Here is a 19494-nt window from a genome sequence, read left to right on the forward strand (position 1 = left end):
TTTGGTCAATTGTTTAAACCATCGCAAATTATAATGTCTTGAAAACTACAAAGCTTAACTCAGTCGCTATCAAATAATTATTACTTAGGATATTCAATATTTGTTGAATTTACTAGCTAAAGCAATGTTGGGCAATCAAATGAATAACTTTGGGTGATAAGGAAGAGGAAATCACTAAAGAAGGTAGAGGCAACATCCTGCAGCTGAGGTGGGCAAGAAAAGCTAAAAGATGAAAAAGAGAGGGAAATGGAAACTCCAACATTAAGTTTTCCTAAGTCCGTGTAAAATAATATTAGTTATCATTTTCAATATCTTTTTGAATTTACTAGCTAAATCAAGGTTGGGAAATAAGTGGCTCACTCAGAGAGACAAAGAGGATCCAGTGCGTGAGGTGGGCAACAAAAGCTAAAAGATGAAAAAGAGAGGCAAAAAGGCAATTCCAACATTGGCATACATGATCATTGGACTTCTGAAGTCAATTACTAAAATAATTTGACTTTTTGTGTTTTTGATAATCACTAATTTTAGAATTAAGAATAAATATATACATCATTGAATTTAATTACCAATGATAATTTTAATAGAAAAAGCCAAGAGAGTGATTTTCTACTAAAAGACAAGAGAGTGATTTTCTACTAATACATGTATGTTCTTCCACCATTGAACTAGTATATTATTAATTTGTGTTTTATTTTTTATTTATTTTTTGACTATCTAAAATTCTGTGTTATGTTTTTCATGATATAAATTCAGATCACAAGTTCTCATATAATAATAAAAAAAAAAATAGTGGTTAAATTATTTGTTAGGAAAATACATTATTTATAATATCTTATTTACAAGATAATATTACTTTCACTTCTTATCTTAATTATTATATATATATAATCATTGTTAAAATTATTTTTAAATAACAAATAATAATAATAAGAAGTTAAAGATATATAATAGAGTGTATTATTATTAATATAATTGAAATATATATATGGCTTCGAACAAATATATGAAACTAATAGTAAATACTACATAATAAAGTCGGTCTAATAATAATAAAAAAGCTATATAATAATGTCGGTGTGCACATAATATTAAAAAAGAAAGTGGATATATATATATATATATATATATATATATATATATATATATATATATATCATACTTGATCCCTTGCTCTAGTGGGGTTCCGAACATTGGAGAAACTAGTCGCTCCATTAGCCAGAGAATCCAAGACCATATAGTAGATATTAGGGACAATCATTCCTTCTCATAAGCTCTAGCTGAACATGTAAAAAAATACAAGCATGATGTATGCATCGACGATTCCAAAGGCATTTCTAGGGTTGATCACTTCCATCATAGGAAGCTTAGAGAGTCTCTGAAGATTGAGAAGAATGTAATCAATCTCAACAGGGCTGATGGTTAGAGATTAAGTAAGAGTTGGAATCTGATCCTCTCTTCTTGATTCTACCCCCTATTTCATTCTCCCTTTGTTTTTTCGTATTCAATTTCAATAAGAATTGTGGCTCATTTTAATGTTTTTTCTTATATTGGAATTCTCATTAATAATTAAAATAATACAATTTTAATTAATATAATTATTAATTTTTTTTCTATTAATTATTCTAATTCTTGCTATTCAATTTTTAGCCCTTATCATTTTATTATTTTAGTATATATATATATATATATATATATATATATATATATTTATATAATTATAAATAAATATCATTCTAATTAAAATAGTAATTGATTTACCAACGACTATTTCCCTTATAATTTTATTACAATTATTTTTAATATATATAAATAAAATAAACATAGAAAAACTAGTTTTTAGATATTTGAATATCTAATTCCTAACAACTAACTTATAACTAAATATTATTTTAATTCATTTAATAACTAATTAACTCCTTTTAAAGGCTAATTTGTAATGGCTATATCTGGACCGTGATGCATCCTTGCTATTTACTCCTTAGGATCGACTCATTTTTTCACCTTTCTCCTGAGGATGAACCACATTAGTTGGTTAGAAAAAACGAACTAAAAGACATTCTTATTTACAATATAGATCACAGAAGTTTAATATCTAACATTATAACCCTACATGAAAGTGAATTGGTTGATAAGGCTTGTCATTTTGAATGGAATCGACAACAAGTTTGTAAGAAAAAATACGATCTTACGTTTCTAAAAATATCTAGGGTTGCATTAGTAATTATGGTCTTCATGCATATCAATCATCATCTAAACAATTATAGAAACAAGTTTATTTTTCTTAAAACTAGTGTGCCCTTAATTAGATCTCACAGATCTTGATTTTCATTCTGGCAAGCTATTTTATCTTCATTTGGATATGGCGAATGGCGTTTTTTTTTTTCTCTGTGGAGAAATCGATGGTGGTTCAAGTGTGAAGGCTCTTTGTTTAGAATAGATTTCAAAAAATAAGGATTCGACAAAATTCGAGACGAAGCAGAGTGGCGTCTCGCAGTTCTCTAATTATCGAACCTCATATAATCAAGCATGACACATCATGAGTGAGGAACAATCTGATGCTCTTAACTCGTGGGTCTGCAGGCAGATTTCAAAGTCGACATGTCCTTAGCATTCTTTAGTGCCTCCGAATTGCATTCCTTTTGAATCCGAGTCTGAAATTGACTACGCTTCCTCAAGCTTCTGCATCTGCACAATCTCCAAAGTTTATCTAACTTTCTCTTTCATAATATTTGGTTGCTATGAATATTTCTACTTTCGCTCAAGTTTGAATCTTCGTCTCAGCAATTTTATGCTCTCGAGCTCCGTCGATAGATCTCTCTCATTGAGTTTAGTTCTTGATTCTCATTTTGTAAAACCTGTAGATCGTGGTTCCTATATTGCACTTGATTCTAGTGTTTATATTGCAAGTTCAGATGTTCCTATCACCCATCCAAGGTTTGCAAGTTTCAACGTTGTTCTTCATTCTTCTCGTTGCTTCTTTTTTCTCCCCTCAAAACTCAGCCTCAGCCCTGGCAGCTTCTACTCCATCAACCCCTTCTCCCTTTACATCCTCCCCTTTGATTAATCCTCTAAACCCTTGCAGTGATGTTGTCCTTCTTAACCCTGCCTTTCCTCCTAACTCATCCTTGACCTTTGCCCCTTTGACCTCTGCTCCATTGGCATCCACTCCATTGATTAATCCTCCGTCCTGTTCCAAACCTTTGAGAAAATATGTTTCCCTTAACCAGACCTCTTATTTTAGCTCGACCTCGACCTATACTCCTATTACATCCTCCCCTTTAATTGATCCTATGTCCTGATTGAACCCTTCTAGTGATGCGTTCTTCCTTAACTCAGCCTCCACCTAAAGCTTTCTTCCTTGACATCATTTTTCCCCTGGTTCCCTTTTTGGGACCCCCTCATCCGCTAATTATTTTATTAATATCAATAGTGAGGGCCTTAATTCAATTTCTAATAAATTTCCCTCTAATACCCCCCTAATTCTAGTTACTATAAAAATTGCTCATATAGGTTTAATTAGAAACTCTTCTATGCATAATAATAATAACAAACTTAATAATGTTATTAAGCTTAACAATAACAATATTATCATTTTAAATAGTAATAATAATAATTATCATGTTTTTAAAAGGGTTAATAATAATAATAATTTTATGAATTATTCTCTTGTTTTTTTAAGTGTTATTAATCTATCGAGTTTAGATATTCTCTAGTTTTGTCCTCCTCCATAATGGGCTTAATTTTTCCCTAGCCCTTAAAAATATTGCCATAGATGACATTATTTGTAACATCGAATATGGTATTATATTACTAGTAGAAAATGGCTAATTAGTTACTAAAAAAATTACTAAAATTTGCATATAAATGACCATTTTTCATTCAGTGACCAATAGTAGCTAATTTACAGTACCTTATAGCGTGACCAACTTTTAGTCGTTTTTAGTTTAGTCATTTATTAGTTGCTGAATTATATTGTCTAGTATTATATTTAGTCATATATTTGGTCATTAATTTAGTGAACGATTTAGTTATTAATTGCCATAATTAATGACCAAATATATAAAGAAATATATTACTATATGATCGCCCGAGAAAACCAATTAATGACCAAAGAAATATGACCAAAATGTTGGTCATGTTATAAGATACTGTAAATTAGCTACAAATAGTCATATATATACAAATTTTAGTCACCATTTGAAACCATTTAACGATGAAAGAAATAACATACTGAAAATTAATCACTCATAGTCATATTAATGCAAAATTTAGTCCTCATTTGTAATCGCAAATTTACCATTTGTAATAGTAATTTATACTTTTTGGTATTTCATATTCATTATATAAATGACTATTTTAGTAGTTTATATTCATTTCATTTTCTTTCATTAAGAATCATTATAAACGACTAATTTAGTCGTGTATTTGTTTTATTTGTGTTCATCATTAATCAATATGAACTACTAATTTAGTAGTTTTATATTGATTTTATGTGTTCATTATTGATCAACACAAATTAATTAGTATGATTTTGTGACTAAATCAAAAAAATGTCATACAATATGCATATTCATCTGCTATGAAAGCACAATCTTACGTATGTTAATTACAATACTAAATAATATCACGTGCAACTATAAATAATTTCAACCATAAATTATATTATATAAAATGTCAAGCACTACAATATGAGTTTCCAACTTAATATTCTGTGGACTACAATTTAAACATGAAATATTGTTTTATCACTTCATAATATTATCACTGTAAAATATGTTAATGAAAAGATGAAACAATGATTAAAAAAGATATTTTGGTTTTAAGAAAAATTATAGAAATTATTTTCATTCATGAAAATATCTAAATATGGGCATTATAGGGATGTTTTGATTTCTAGAAAGAGTTATTCATCTTTAACCATAGTTTTAGGATTTAAAGGTACCTTTTAAGTCTCATGAACCATGAATGATGTCTTCAAACATGAATTATGATCTTTGTATGGGATATTTGGTTTATTAGAGGGAATTTTTGAGAACTAGGTATCACGCTTGGGGCCATGAACATGGTTAAGAAGAATAACCTAGCCTTATGCCCAAAAGAAGCTTATAAACATGGAGGATGAAGAGCACATGTTAAACCATATCAAAGGGTTTTTCTAGGGGATGCTTGGAATGCCGATATTGTTGTGATTAGGATATTTTCAATAATAAATATGGGTGTCGTTGTACTAATATCCTTTGCGTAACAAACATATGGCCTTAGATATTTTACATTATCTTTGAACCCAAAGTCTATTCTTACTTTCCAAAAGAAGCATGTAACAAACATATGAACTTAGCTCTTTTACATTAGCTTTGAACCCAAAGTATATTCTTACCTTCCAAAAGAAGCATGTACAACTTCTAAAAATCATGGCTAATCATAATCGTCCTATAATTAGAGGGAATGCTTTCATACCCTCTCTTAAAGATATGAAAAATAAGGCTTTGCATCCAAGAAATAATTAATTCTTGCTTCAATTCAAAATTAAAGGGTTTCTGTATGTTGATGATGGGGATAGATTCTCCCATTTTAAAAAATTTAGCTTGGTGGCCTTCAATGACATTAGTTTTCCCATTAGTGAGATGCTTAACCCCAAATTCAATGTCTTCAAAAGAAAATATATCGTCCTATATATGGGCATTCAAAATGGTGTCCATAGTATTTGCAGCATGATATATATTTTTAAGGTAAATGATGCATTTTTTCAAAGGAATCAAATGATTTTATTTATTCTTATTAATTATTTTCCTTCATATCTTTTTATGGTTAGACTGAGGGAGGTGCAATAACTAGTATTGATTTCTAATTTCTAGTTATATAATGTTATTTCTATCTTTTAATAAGAATTTTGTGTTACCAGCACTGCTAATTCATTTTCTAGGAATTTTACAATCGTTATCATAGTTCCATTATTCTTTTTGTTTGAAAATTTGGTAGACGACTTGGTAATTGTTTCATATGGGACTTGAGTAGAGGACTTGTTGCTTGTAGTAAAATTATTATAGAGGATTTTAAAATTATACTTATAAGTTAAGAGATGTAAATCCTTACATATTTCCTTTAGGAAGAGATCAATTTCTCTTGTCAAAAGGTACTCGGCTTTCACTCTCATAATTTTCATGCATGTGATATTTTACATGGAAACATTTAGAGTTAGGTTTAAAGTTGTATGATCATAGGAAGGTTCATGGCCATTGAAAAGGTCAAACATTACAATTTTGTTGGAAGAAAACATATCAAATATAAGATAATCCGTTAGACTACTTCCAAACCCTGAATATAAGTCTTCTAGTTGGAGTTTGGTCACTTGTTTAAACCATTGCAACTTATAATGTCTTGAAAACTACAAAGCTCAACTTAGTCGCTATCAAATAATTATTACTTAGGATATTCAATATTTGTTGAATTTACTAGCTAAAGCAATGTTGGGCAATCAAATGAATAACTTTGGGTGATAAGGAAGAGGAAATCACTAAAGAAGGTAGAGGCAACATCCTGCAACTGAGGTGGGCAAGAAAAGCTAAAAGATGAAAAAGAGAGGGAAATGGAAACTCCAACATTAAGTTTGCCTAAGTCCGTGTAAAATAATATTAGTTATCATTTTCAATATCTTTTTGAATTTACTAGCTAAATCAAGGTTGGGAAATAAGTGGCTCACTCAGAGAGACAAAGAGGATCCAGTGCGTGAGGTGGGCAACAAAAGCTAAAAGATGAAAAAGAGAGGCAAAAAGGCAATTCCAACATTGGCATACATGATCATTGGACTTCTGAAGTCAATTACAAAAATAATTTGACTTTCTGTGTTTTTGATAATCACTAATTTTAGAATTAAGAATAAATATATACATAATTGGATTTAATTACCAATTATAATTTTAATTGAAAAAGCCAAAAGAGTGATTTTCTACTAATACATGTATGTTCTTCCACCATTGAGCTAGTATATTATTACTTTGTGTTTTTTTTTTTTTTGACTATCTAAAATTCTGTGTTATGTTTTTCATGATATAAATTCAGATCACAAATTCTCATATAATCAAAAAAAATAGTGGTAAAATTATTTGTTAGGAAAATACATTATTTATAATATCTTATTTACAAGATAATATTACTTGCACTTCTTATCTTAATTATTTTATATATATATATATATATATATATATATATATATATATATATATATATATAATTATATATATATATAATCATTGTTAAAATTATTTTTAAATAACAAATAATAATAAGTTAAAGATGTATAATAGAGTGTATTATTATTAATATAATTGAAATATATATCTGGCTTCGAACAAATATATGAAACTAATAGTAAATAGTACATAATAAAGTCGGTCTCATAATAATCAAAAAGCTATATAGTAACGTCGGTGTGCACATAATATTAAAAAAGAAAGTGGGAATAAGTATATATATATATCATAGAGTCTTACTTGGCCAACACAAAATCAAATTACGGTTTGCATGCACGTGCTCTTATTGCACCACTACAATATTTTCGGTTGCCGCTCTCTGTTAATCACTGTTGTCTATTGCAAACAAGCGAGACAGAACCTTTCACACTTCATCTTCAGCTTTTACAAAAACTCTTCTCTCCTGGTTTAACAAGGTTCGGTGGAGTAATACGCAATATTTTTCATTATTTGAGTTTGAACCTTTGTTGTCGGATTTTTAATCCTTTGTTATATATCAGCCAGAAATTTATCGTTGAATTTTATAACTTAATTTTTTTATGTATGATAATTGATACCGTTATCGTAGCTGTGCACCCTGTACCATTCCAATGGAAAATTATAACGAGGACGTAAAAGTGACATTGAGGAGTGGTGATGGTCACATAATTACGGTGGATAAAGAAGTGGCATTTGAATCGAAGGTCATAAAAAATATAATACAAATTGTAGGAGAAGACCAATTACCTCATCAGGTGATGCCTGTTAGCACTTTATCAAAACAAACCCTAGAAAAAATGTTTGAATACGTAGAGTACCATGTACGCAACTCTTCTTAACCTACCAACGTTATGAGGACATGGGATCTGAATTTCATCACCAATGTCGATATTGACATGTTATTGAATCTAATAAAGGTAAGTATTGGTCGTTTCTTCTTTCTTCTTTCTTATGGATAAAGTAGCATTTGCATTGCAGGTGCCCAATGTTATTCTTTTTCACATGGATTGCAATATTTGTATTTGCATTGCAGGCAGCAGATTGGCTGGGTGTGGATAGTCTTCTGGATTTTGCAGTTGAAGGATTGACAAGGGATCCTTGTCCAGGCCAAAGGATTGTTGAAGAAAACCGCATGATTTCATAATACCTCAGAGGACGGGCGCTGATCGACATGCTACTAATCCAATCATGAATTATTCATTTATATTTTTACCTCTTAGATTTATCAACGACTTATAACGATCTATTAAGCATTTACGTTGCAAAATTATAATTAGTATATACATTTACATATTATTGTGTACCAATTAGTTTACTGTTGTTTAAAGTGAATATCATTTTTTTCTCGGACTAGTTTCATTCTAATTTCTCCATCCCAGAAATTGAGGTTTTGTTATACTTCTCTCATCTGTCAAGGTTCGTCTATATCCTCTGTATAATCACTTAGATCTTAAGTTTATGTTTGGAATGGTTTACTGAAATAAAAGAAATTCACTTCCAATAAAGTAAATCAGGAAAAGAAATGTTAACATAGCTGATTCTATTTAACTTCTATCTATAGTATTGTAATAGTTCAATAGTTCAGTTTATTTCCTAAATTTGATATGAATATTAGTAGAAAGATTTGGATTTTTTTATTATTATGAATAATTTTTAAATGTTATATATGAATTTTATATTACTCATCAACACTTGTCAGATGTAATTGAATTGTTTATTTTTATTTACAAAATCTTTTTTACATGCACATATTCATTACCATGGCCATTCATATATCAATATATGACTGATATTAAAGTGTATTAGTTAGGATGAATATTCAAGTGGTTTTAAATTACTTTAATTATACATATTTCTTTGAAAATATTGTAAATCAACCCAACCATGGCTTTATTATCCATTTTTTATAATGCAAATATTTTTAGCAAAATGACTTCCTCTAATATGATGTTAGAAAATGTTTGTATGAACTATGATATGTAATATTATAAATATTAAAATAATAATGTGGGGAGATTTGGTCTCCACAGGTCATGTAGTCCAATTCTAGACATGACTAAGTATATATGAAAGCTCCTCTAGACATAATTTCTTTGGACTAAAAATATTATTTAATTGAATTCACTATTCATTTAATTTCAATACTATTTAGTATAATTTAATATTTTTAAAGTTCAGTTAAATATACTAGATCCCGGTTCCTCTTAGTGTCCATCACATTCCGAGTCCCAATGTCGATATAGACCCAATTCATGTGCGCTCTTCCAACGAGGGTATGGACCCCTCCATAGTGAAATGGTTTGACACCAGAAGTATATTCCTATTCTATTTAGAGTATGTATAAGTTTCTCTGGGAACCTATCTTCATTGCTAGCACCTAAAATGTGGTCGATTGAAATGAGAATGTTGTGGCCTGATCCAATGTTCCAAACAAGGTGTTGTAGGAAGATCTTAGAGAATTTTTGGAAGCTGATCCATTTGTAATAGCTTCGGAACGAGTGTATGAAATCATGGTTCTTTATGTATTTTTGTCTTATGACCAGACTTTGTTTATGTATTTTTCTTATGACGAGACTCCATGTTTCCATAGAGACTTGATTAATAACACCCATCCAAAACCACGTAGGTCTAGAATTTGCCATCCCCCATGATCTTTGGGAGAGTTATCTTGGACATCTTAGACAGGTGAAATTTCTTACGCTCATGACTACCACCCGAAATAGAATTAGCCATAATACCATTCAGATACCAATACCACTATGGAATTAAGTTTCAAATCTTATATTAGTAAGTTTTTCCTTATTCTTATGTTTTAACTTTATTCTAGTCTTGTTTTTCAATATTTCGTCTAACTCTTTTTTTTTTCTCTATGTGTACTTTTACATAAAATACAACTAAGTGAACTTTTGTGTCAAATTTAATAAGCTCAAAGACATCTTTATTTTCTTTCATTTTATGTACTACTCATAAAATAGTTTAACCAATCTAATTTTTTGTTCTTCCTTCTATTATAGTTATGGAAAATTTTCCATGTTCACTTTCAACAAAATCACATTTATTGTGGGAAAAATTTCCTAAAAATGAAATATAATGTTTATTAATTTATTCTCTTTTAATAATTTAATGATTATAGAAATTTTGAATTATTCTAGCATATTTCTTTTTTAAACCCTTGATAATCATTGAAATGACTGTGAAATATAACTATATATATTGCCTTTATATACATGACCCATAAACAAACAAGTGATAAACAAGGATATAATTTTTTCTATATTGATTCATAATTTTGTATTGTTTATCAAAAGTTTTTAGAAGTAGAGATTAGAAGATTTAGAATCATTTCAAGATTGAAAATGGTCATTTGTGTGGGAACATATTTAATTTATGTATTGTGGATTTAGATTAAGTTATTAGAAAACAGTTTCCTATTTATCTAGTTCCAATCAAAATAAATAAATATATATATAGATATATATATATATATATTAAAAATTTTACTTAAATTTGAAAATTATAGATATTATTTCTCTATTTACATTATAAATTTTATTTATATTTTAGTCAATAAAATATTATATAGTTTTAGATATTTTCAAATATTTTTCAAACACTATGTGGAAAAAGTTTGCTTTACTGATGCATGCTCGACATATAAGAATCCAAATCTAGCATGTACTCCACCACTTCCTTCCTAGGGTGGTTGAGCCTCATTGACACAATATTCATTGCTGGGTACCTTAGGTTTTCTAACATAGAAAGAGAAAGAGGATGTAAATAGTGCATTTTAGCTTATGAAATTTTATTATCAATATTGCTTTAGAGTTATTGACATATAATGTATTGACTTATAATGACAACTTTTACTTTATTAAAGAGAGCAGAAAATTAAAATTCATAATAAATGTAATCTTGTTTTAGAACAACAACTTGCAAGAATTGTTTAAAAGAATATCTAAGTTATGAAACTTTATCAATATTTCCTTCACATTATTGATGTATAATGTATTGGTTTATAATGTATTGATTTATAATGTATTTCTTTTATTAGAAAGAGAAGAGAATTAAAATTCACAATAAATGTAGTGTTGGAGCAACAAGTTGGAGCAACAACTTGCCAGAATTATTTTCAAAAAAATCTACATTATGAAAACTTAGTGTCAATATTCCCTTGCCTTCAAGTAATTTATATATAATGTATTGATTTATAATGAAAACATTTCCTTTATTATAAAGAGTAGAAAATCAAAATTCACAATTAATGCTATTTTATTAAAAATATTAAGTGTAAAAAAAAGCACAAAATATTAGTAGATGAATCCGTTATAGCCTTAATAAAAAAATCAAGAATTTGGGTTATAAATTTTTAAAGGATAAGAATCAAATCCCTTATTTCACTAAAATTTAATAAACACTACTAAAACCTAATAAAAATGATATATACTCCAAATATGTTGAAAGTTATTATAAATCATGCTCTTTTGCATGGAGAAGACGAGCTTTATAAAATCAACCAAAAAACAAAGACATAAATAAATCTTTGTCTGCAATAATCCACCATTCACTGTGAAAGCAATCATCCAAAAATTGCAATAGACTAAATTTCCTACGTCCAATTATGTAACCAAATAGTCTAGGCACTCGTAAAGCCTTTTATGATAATTGCCCAAAACTGAAATTTAACCAGCTCGTTGTTCTGAATATCTGCGTGGTGCTTGAGAACAACTGAGAAGATAAGATACATGCATGATCAGCAACATTTTCCTGGTCTCCATGCACAAATATCTTATTGCAGTAATCCCTTTGAAATAGTTATCTAATGGTTAGCTAAGAATGCTTCCAATGCAACGTCTCAAGTTTAATCTCTCAGGGTGCTCCTAGAATTAAGGCCTAGTTTGGTCCACAAACTAGATGAGTAATGGAAGCATCTTTCATGGAATAACACTATAGTGGTACTATACCACTATAGAATACCCAAAAATGCTAGTGTCGTGAATCCAAACGAGCAGAAGCTTCAGATAGAATTCTCTAAACCAACATGAGTATATATGTTTTAAGCCTTAAACCATTGAAAACATTAAGATGAAAAATAAAATTGCATAATCATCATAGAAATATACACTTAACGAGAGTTTGTGGGAGTTTTCTTTTCTTTCATAGCGAGTACGAGTACGACATAAAATCATAGTGCAGGTCGGTTTGAAAGCTCTCATGCGAAGATAGATTGAACAGTTCTGACAAGATAAAGAACATAGCTCAAGGTAGTTTGCTTGCTTTTCTATTAGGAACCATGTAATTATTTTTTGTTCCATCTATATATCAAAAATTTAGGGAACGGCGTCTTCACATACTGATCATATCAAATATTTTGTAGCATAAAATGGTTCAAGAATTAGTCACATGTGCACGCAAATGTGTTCCCGTGCATCCATACAAGCATTTGACTAATACCACTACACTAAGTCAATTACCGGAAATAATGACAAAACTGTTTTCTAGAGATTTCTATAATAGAAATCATCAGCAATGTTTCTTGACATTTCTATAATAATAAATTATCATTTTTAAATTTCAGATATGTGGCCTCCATATTGGACCTATAATCATAGCTATTAGTATCTTCACCAGCTACAAGTAATTATTCATAGAAGTCAGTAGATGAAATGTTGCCAGAAAATAGAAAAAATACCTATTGCAAGGGAGATTTAAAGGTTAACAAATCCCCAAGAAAACATCAATATATTTTATTAAAAAATCAATTAGGACCTAGAAGAATATAAAGTTGGAAATAATTAATTCCTACTTGTCTATGGTTGTAATTCTCTATTTGAGGAGTTTGTTCCTACATAATAGGAATAAGCTACAATATAGTTTCTCCTAGTTTAGTGTGTGGTTGAGAGAATCTCTCAACCACACTATTGTACGTCTAAGATAACATTCCTATCTTGAGACTATTGATTGTATAAATATGTGTGTAATTTCCTCATTCAACAACTAATAGAATATATTTTGAGTGACTGCAATTTTATCTTGGTATCAGAGCCCATGAGGGCCTCGCCCCTCCTGGGCTTGGCCCTTCCTGGGGTGAGGGAGATAATTGAGAAATATTTGTTTTTAGTTTTTGAGTTTGTCCACCATCGATTATACAATGTGGAGGTTGCATTGGCAACCAGCTCCCTGGAAAGCACAGTGGCAGTGTGGTGAATCTGTTTTCTTCATCGATCTACGTGGAGGTGGAGACCTTGAGACTGCAGTGGAGGTGGAGACCGTGAGGCTGCAGCGAATCAACCGCGTGCTCGTAGTGGATCGCGGTTTATCTGCGTAGAGATTTAAATAATCTGTTTGGCATCTTTTGCATCGGCGGTGGGGAGTTGCCTTCGACCTAGCCGTGAAGGAGGCAGGATCAGATCAAAAGCAGTGGATCTGTGGAGCAGAGCGTGGAGCAGATCGTGGCAATTAACCGAGAGTCGCTGAGGGTCGTATGGACCTGCTAGGCCGTGAGGAGATTATGTTGCGGAGATTAGGGATCTGCTCATGAAGTTTGGATTCGTTTCTCGTGAGGAGTTTTGTAATGCAGGAGGTTGGAAATTACAACAATGTCATGGAGAGCTACAGACGCGTCCTGGTGGTTGTGGAGTGCTACCGAGAAGTTGAGTTATGGTGCAACGTTAGTCTGTTGGTTTCATTTCCGATTTGAGCACTGGAACCCATAGTTGGTCATTGTTTAGTAATGGGCACAACAACTCTGTCAGTGGCAGCTTGAACCCCTATGAGTGCTGGTGCAAGAAGGCCGAAGTGGTGCCTTGAATAGTTTCCGTGAGTGTGTTGAGCTGTGCAACATTCCCCTTTGGCGCCATGGCAGAGAGAGCAATTTTCATTATACTACTGTGCTCATTATCATTCATACATTCGGCCTTGGGCACTAAACAGTCTTATGTGGTGTACCTGGGAGGACAGCATGATGAGACTCTGGAGCACCAACTGGTAGCTGATTCTCATCATGAACTTTTGGCACCAGTATTAGGAAGCAAAGATGCAGCGAAGGATGCCATTTTCTACTCATACACAAGAAGCATGAACGGTTTTGCTGCTAATCTTGAAGAAGATCAAGCACTCTCTCTCTCAAAACACCCGCATGTATTATCTGTATTTGTAAACCGAGTAAGAAGTCTGCACACAACGCGTTCATGGGGATTCCTCGACTTAGAAATTCACAATGAACAAATTCCTGCACATTCACTCTGGAGAAAAACAAATTTTGGAGAAGATGTTATCATCGCTAACGTTGATTCAGGGGTATGGCCTGGAGCTGCTAGTTTCAATGACGAGGGTCTGGGTCGTGTTCCTTCTCGATGGAAGGGGATCTGCTGGTGTGCTGCGTGAACCATGGAGATTCATCTGTGTCGATCTGGTGAATCCTCTTCGGATCTGGTGCGGTGAGTGTGGAGACGATGATCTGAGATTCTTAGATGATGTGTTAGTTGGGGAGGGAAGAATTGAGGACAGCGAAAAGCTCGTATGATTCGATTCGGCTCATTTGCTTCCTGACAATGAACAACAACAACGTGATAGACATAGCCAACGCCTCAGGGCAGATGGAGACCTTATCAGAGGAAGATCGCCGAGCGTTGTGCCGTAGCCGCTTTTCATCTCTCGCCCAAACTTCCAGTTCTCCCAAACCCGACAAACCGTAGTCCAGTCTCAGAGTTGCTCATCCAGGTGGGCCAGTTGCAACAAACAAGGCTGTTGCTTTGGCAAAATTTCTGCAAAGGAAGCGTGGATCTGGTGATCTGCCTGTGGAGGATTTGCATGAGGCGTGACGCATTTGCCATTCTGCAATCGTGTATTCAAGCACGATTGGTTCGCTGCACCTTTCGATGGGAGATCAGCTCTGCGGCTACGACGCCCCGACGATTGGTAATTGGATCCACTTTATGCGGCTGCCTGTATTTGTTTGAGGCCGAGAACCTGTGGCTGTCGGTCGTGCCTTCACGGAGGAGCTGTCTGCTAGTGAGAGCTCATTAATAAATTGCGCTCCAAATGCAGATCGTAATATGGTTCTTGGCAAGAGGTTTTTTGTGACTCCATCAGATTCTGTTGCCATCATTGCAGCAAATGCAGTTGAAGCCATTCCATACTTCAGCTCTGGATTGAAAGGTGTTGCAAGAAGCATGCCAACATCAGCTGCACTTGATGTAGTTGCAAAAAGTCTTAATCTTAGGTTTTTTTGAGGTGCCCATTGGCTGGAAGTTTCTGGGAAATTTAATGGATGCTGGAATGTATTCTGTTTGTGGTGAAGAGAGTTTCGGCACTGGTTCTGACCATATCCAAGAGAAGGATGGAGTCTGGGCAGTTTTAGCATGTCTTTCAATTCTAGCTTACAAAAATAAGGATAACCTTGATGGCGGGAAGCTTGTCACTGTAGAGGACATAGTCCGTAACCATTGGGCTTCTTATGGTCGCCACTATTATACACGTTATGACTATGAAAATGTTGATGCAGGTGCTGGTGTCGTGGATGCCGATGAATTTGAATACAAAGATCCGGTTGATGGTTCAGTTTCCAAACACCAGGGTGTATGCTATCTTTTTGAAGATGGATCTCGACTGGTATTCTGGCTTTCTGGTACTGGATTTGTAGGTGCGACCATTCAGTTGTATATTGAGCAATATGAAGCGGATTCCACCAAGATCGGACGTGATTCACAAGTGGCGTGTTAGTAGTACTTGCTAACAGACCAGTGATCTGTTGTGGTTGGGAGCCGGCGGTGATGCCGAACAGTCAGCAGTCCTGGTAATGGTGGGTCGAAAATTGCGATGGCGCTCTAGGTCGAACATCAAAGATCTGGTAATTGAGAGGTGAACGGTGTCAAAATCTGCATGCTGGAAGGCAGTGAGCGCCCATGTTGGAGCTGCTTGTTGAAATGTATTTTTTAATTCTCTGATGATGTTGCAATATATTGATTAATTGTCATGACAATGAAACTAGTTGTAATTTAAGTGATAGTAGTATGACCAACTATTGTCACAATGCTGAGTGTGTTGGAACTGGTCATTCCAACACTAAGAAAATTTGCAGGGAATGGTGAACACATGACAATGAAAACGACATCAATTGGAGCTACATCAGAGATTAGAGGATGATCGAGATCGTGTTGCAGATTGTTAGCAAGCATGAAGCAGTATGCTTGAAAACAATGGCTAGCCTTGATACTGTGAAGGAAGTGGCATTATGTTGCAATGCCAAGAGAATTGGACCGTGTAGTCCTGGATTATTGTTCTTGAAGGGAAAATTGTGTTCTCTTCGTGTGGCTGTGAGTGCCTATGTTCCGGTTTTTTTATCAGTGGACCCCTCACAGATGAGGTAAAGGAGCAGCGACAATGTTTATGGTGGACAACAAAGTAGATGTTTGTTTGAGTTAGTGGAATAGACTCCCTAGCATGTTATTGTAGTAGTCATTGTATGTACCGAGAAACTCCAAAAATGTGAAATCAGATGTAAGATTTTTAAAAGCATCTGAAAGTTCGTGGTGATCTTAAAACCACTTTGTAATGGTTTATGGTTGGTGGTGAGCCTGAAACCATCTTTTGTCACCGAATGTGAGGGTTGATGGTGAGCCAGAAACCATCTATATAATTTTTGTGACTGAAGTGCCTTTGTGGCTGAATGGTTGGTGGTGAGCCAGAAACCATCTATATAGTCTTTGTGACTGAAGTGCCTTTGTGGCTGAATGGTTGGTGGTGAGCCAGAAACCATCTATATGGTCTTTGAGGCTGAAGTGCCTTTTGAAGCTAGCTTGCCTGTGTGGCGGAATTGCCTGTGTGGCTTAAAGTGCCTTTGTGGCTGTGTGTACACGAGAGCTTTGTGCTCGTAGGAGCAGGTGGACTGCAGAACACCTGGCTCAGACTCAGATGATTTTCTCTGAGTAGAAGGGGATTGGCGTTTTTCGCGCTAACAGCAATGCCAGGAAGGCCAACTGGCACGTCTGTTAGGCCATTAATCGCGCCAATGGGCGCGGGTTTTTCGTTCAGGATCACGCCAATTCACCTTCGAGGGGATCCGCGGGATCAGAGAAGTTGTGGATCTGTCCGAGGGCGGCAGATTGTGTTTTTGGAGGTTTTGTACATGCAATTCGCGTGATGGTGGTGGATTTGACTATTATGACAAGTAGTCATTAAGGGGGGGAGTTGGAAATAATTAATTCCTACTTGTCTATGGTTGTAATTCTCTATTTGAGAAGTTTGTTCCTACATAATAGGAATAAGCTAGAATATAGTTTCTCCTAGTTTAGTGTGTGGTTGAGAGAATCTCTCAACCACACTACTGTACGTCTAAGATAGCATTCCTATCTTGAGACTATTGATTGTATAAATATGTGTGTAATTTCCTCATTCAACAATTAATAGAATATATTTTGAGTGACTGCAATTTTATCTTATAAATCTATTATGAGAACCTGCAAGGTAGTACCATGGGTCTTGATTTCAATTGAATTTAAGCTCACGAAATTTGATAAATGGCTATCATGAATCTATCTCAAAATCATGTTAACCATTTGGCATAAGTATATCACTATACTAATGTCTCATCGACAGCAATTGCGTTAGAACACTTAAAATAGAAGATTTGCTTATGACAAATTGTTTGTTCAAAGCATAATTTTTCCCAATCCTTGCAGCCCATCTCCATTCAGTGAAACAAGAGGTCTCTCTACAATGATGATACGAGTGGTGATAGGTTTTCCTCTTCAAAGGTGAAGTAATCTAGTAAATATCTACACTGTTGAACTCTTCACATGAGTTCCATCGTTGTCTAGGAGAAAGATTGGACTTCATAGCATCTTCCACCTCAGGTGTCCCTGCTGATTTACGTTTGTTGATGTCTCTCCTTGCCTTGTTCTCATCGTTTTCATCAGATGGAGTGGATGACTGTTATATTATTGTTTGTGCCTCAGTAATTAAAGGTGGACTATGATCCGCAACATATAGAATCCTTTGTATTGCTGAAACTATCTGCTCAAAATTATACGTATCAAACTCTGATTTTTTTCATTCCATGTAACTCGTGCAGAGAAAATATACTAACAAAAATGTCTATGACTCTGGTTAGATTTGTACTTACAGGTAATGTTTCAATATCTAATTTTTGACAAGTTATTTGAATACCGCTCAGCTTTGCAAAGTAAAAGTCTCTTTCCCTTTCCAAGCTGTCTACCGAAAGCTTCAACTCTCTGATATACATGCCTCAGTTCAACAACGGATAACATACAAATAAATATGAGAATTTATGAGAGCCTAAACGAAGCTCATGTTTCTCTAGTTCCTTTGGAAAAACTCCTAACAGAGCAATCCATTGATGACTAAAACTGAATTGTACCAACATTCTCTATGAGACAAACAAGATGCAATATAAATCTAGAGATAAGGAGGAAATAGTATGAAGAAAAACACAAACATCAATGGGCTTTATATGGAGTGCACTTTTTGACCTGCTAATTTAGAACTTGAACCTGTGCTGGGGTTACAGATGGAATGTTGGGCATTGAAGACCCATAAAATGGTGGTTGCGTTGAAGTTGTTTGGAATGGTGAAGACACATATTTAGTGCTATAGCACTTGACCTCGTCCTTGAATGTTTAGTACCTACATTCGCAACTGGAAATAAAGGATCATTTCACCGAGAGATAGCAACTGTGGCCATTTTAGACCCTAGTGTAGTTCCATTTCTCGAAGGGTTTACTGGAGCTTCCTTCTTGTTAACTTATTTTCCACCTTTGCAAGGTTCTCTCCGTCCGAGTGCATTGTAACTAATGAAGCACATAATTAGCAAGTTAGCAAGCAATTAAAAATATGTTATCATTGACATGTAAACGATTATGCCCAGTGTAATGTTATAATCCCTTTGCTGTATTTCCCGTCTACTAACAGAGATAGCACCAAGCCTATATCTAACATGCTATAAACATACCTACCAGGGACGAAAGGTAAGACTACATTAACTGTAGAACACGAGAGCGCAACCATAAAAAAAGTGTGGAATGGCAGCACTTGCAATAATACATAAAGCATAGAAAACGACGTCCTCAAAATGTTTAGACACAATTAAAAGAAATGGCAACAAATGAAAAGAGGTAGTCAATAACACAACTTGGTGGAGATGTAAAAAGATGCATAGAAATTTCCGAAATACGCATGTATTTAAACTGCCTACTCCTTTTGTGACAACAATCAGTAGAGTGGCTCTACCCATTCAGATCAAGAGAAA

At 33.5% G+C, this 19494-nt stretch overlaps 3 pseudogenes; 2 read left to right on the plus strand and 1 right to left on the minus strand.

The window, feature by feature from the left end:
- Positions 1–14084: 14084 nt before the first annotated feature.
- Positions 14085–14612, plus strand: LOC149223377 (subtilisin-like protease SBT5.3 pseudogene; annotated as a pseudogene).
- A 663-nt stretch (positions 14613–15275) lies between these two features.
- On the plus strand, positions 15276–15950 carry LOC149223378 (phosphoglucomutase, cytoplasmic pseudogene; annotated as a pseudogene).
- A 2043-nt stretch (positions 15951–17993) lies between these two features.
- Positions 17994–19050, minus strand: LOC149223379 (uncharacterized; annotated as a pseudogene).
- Positions 19051–19494: the final 444 nt, after the last annotated feature.

Source organism: Pinus tabuliformis, chromosome Q (assembly GCF_031772625.1).
Source record: "Pinus tabuliformis cultivar Carrire ecotype Pingquan chromosome Q, CPIR1, whole genome shotgun sequence".
NCBI classification, from domain to species: Eukaryota; Viridiplantae; Streptophyta; class Pinopsida; order Pinales; family Pinaceae; genus Pinus; species Pinus tabuliformis.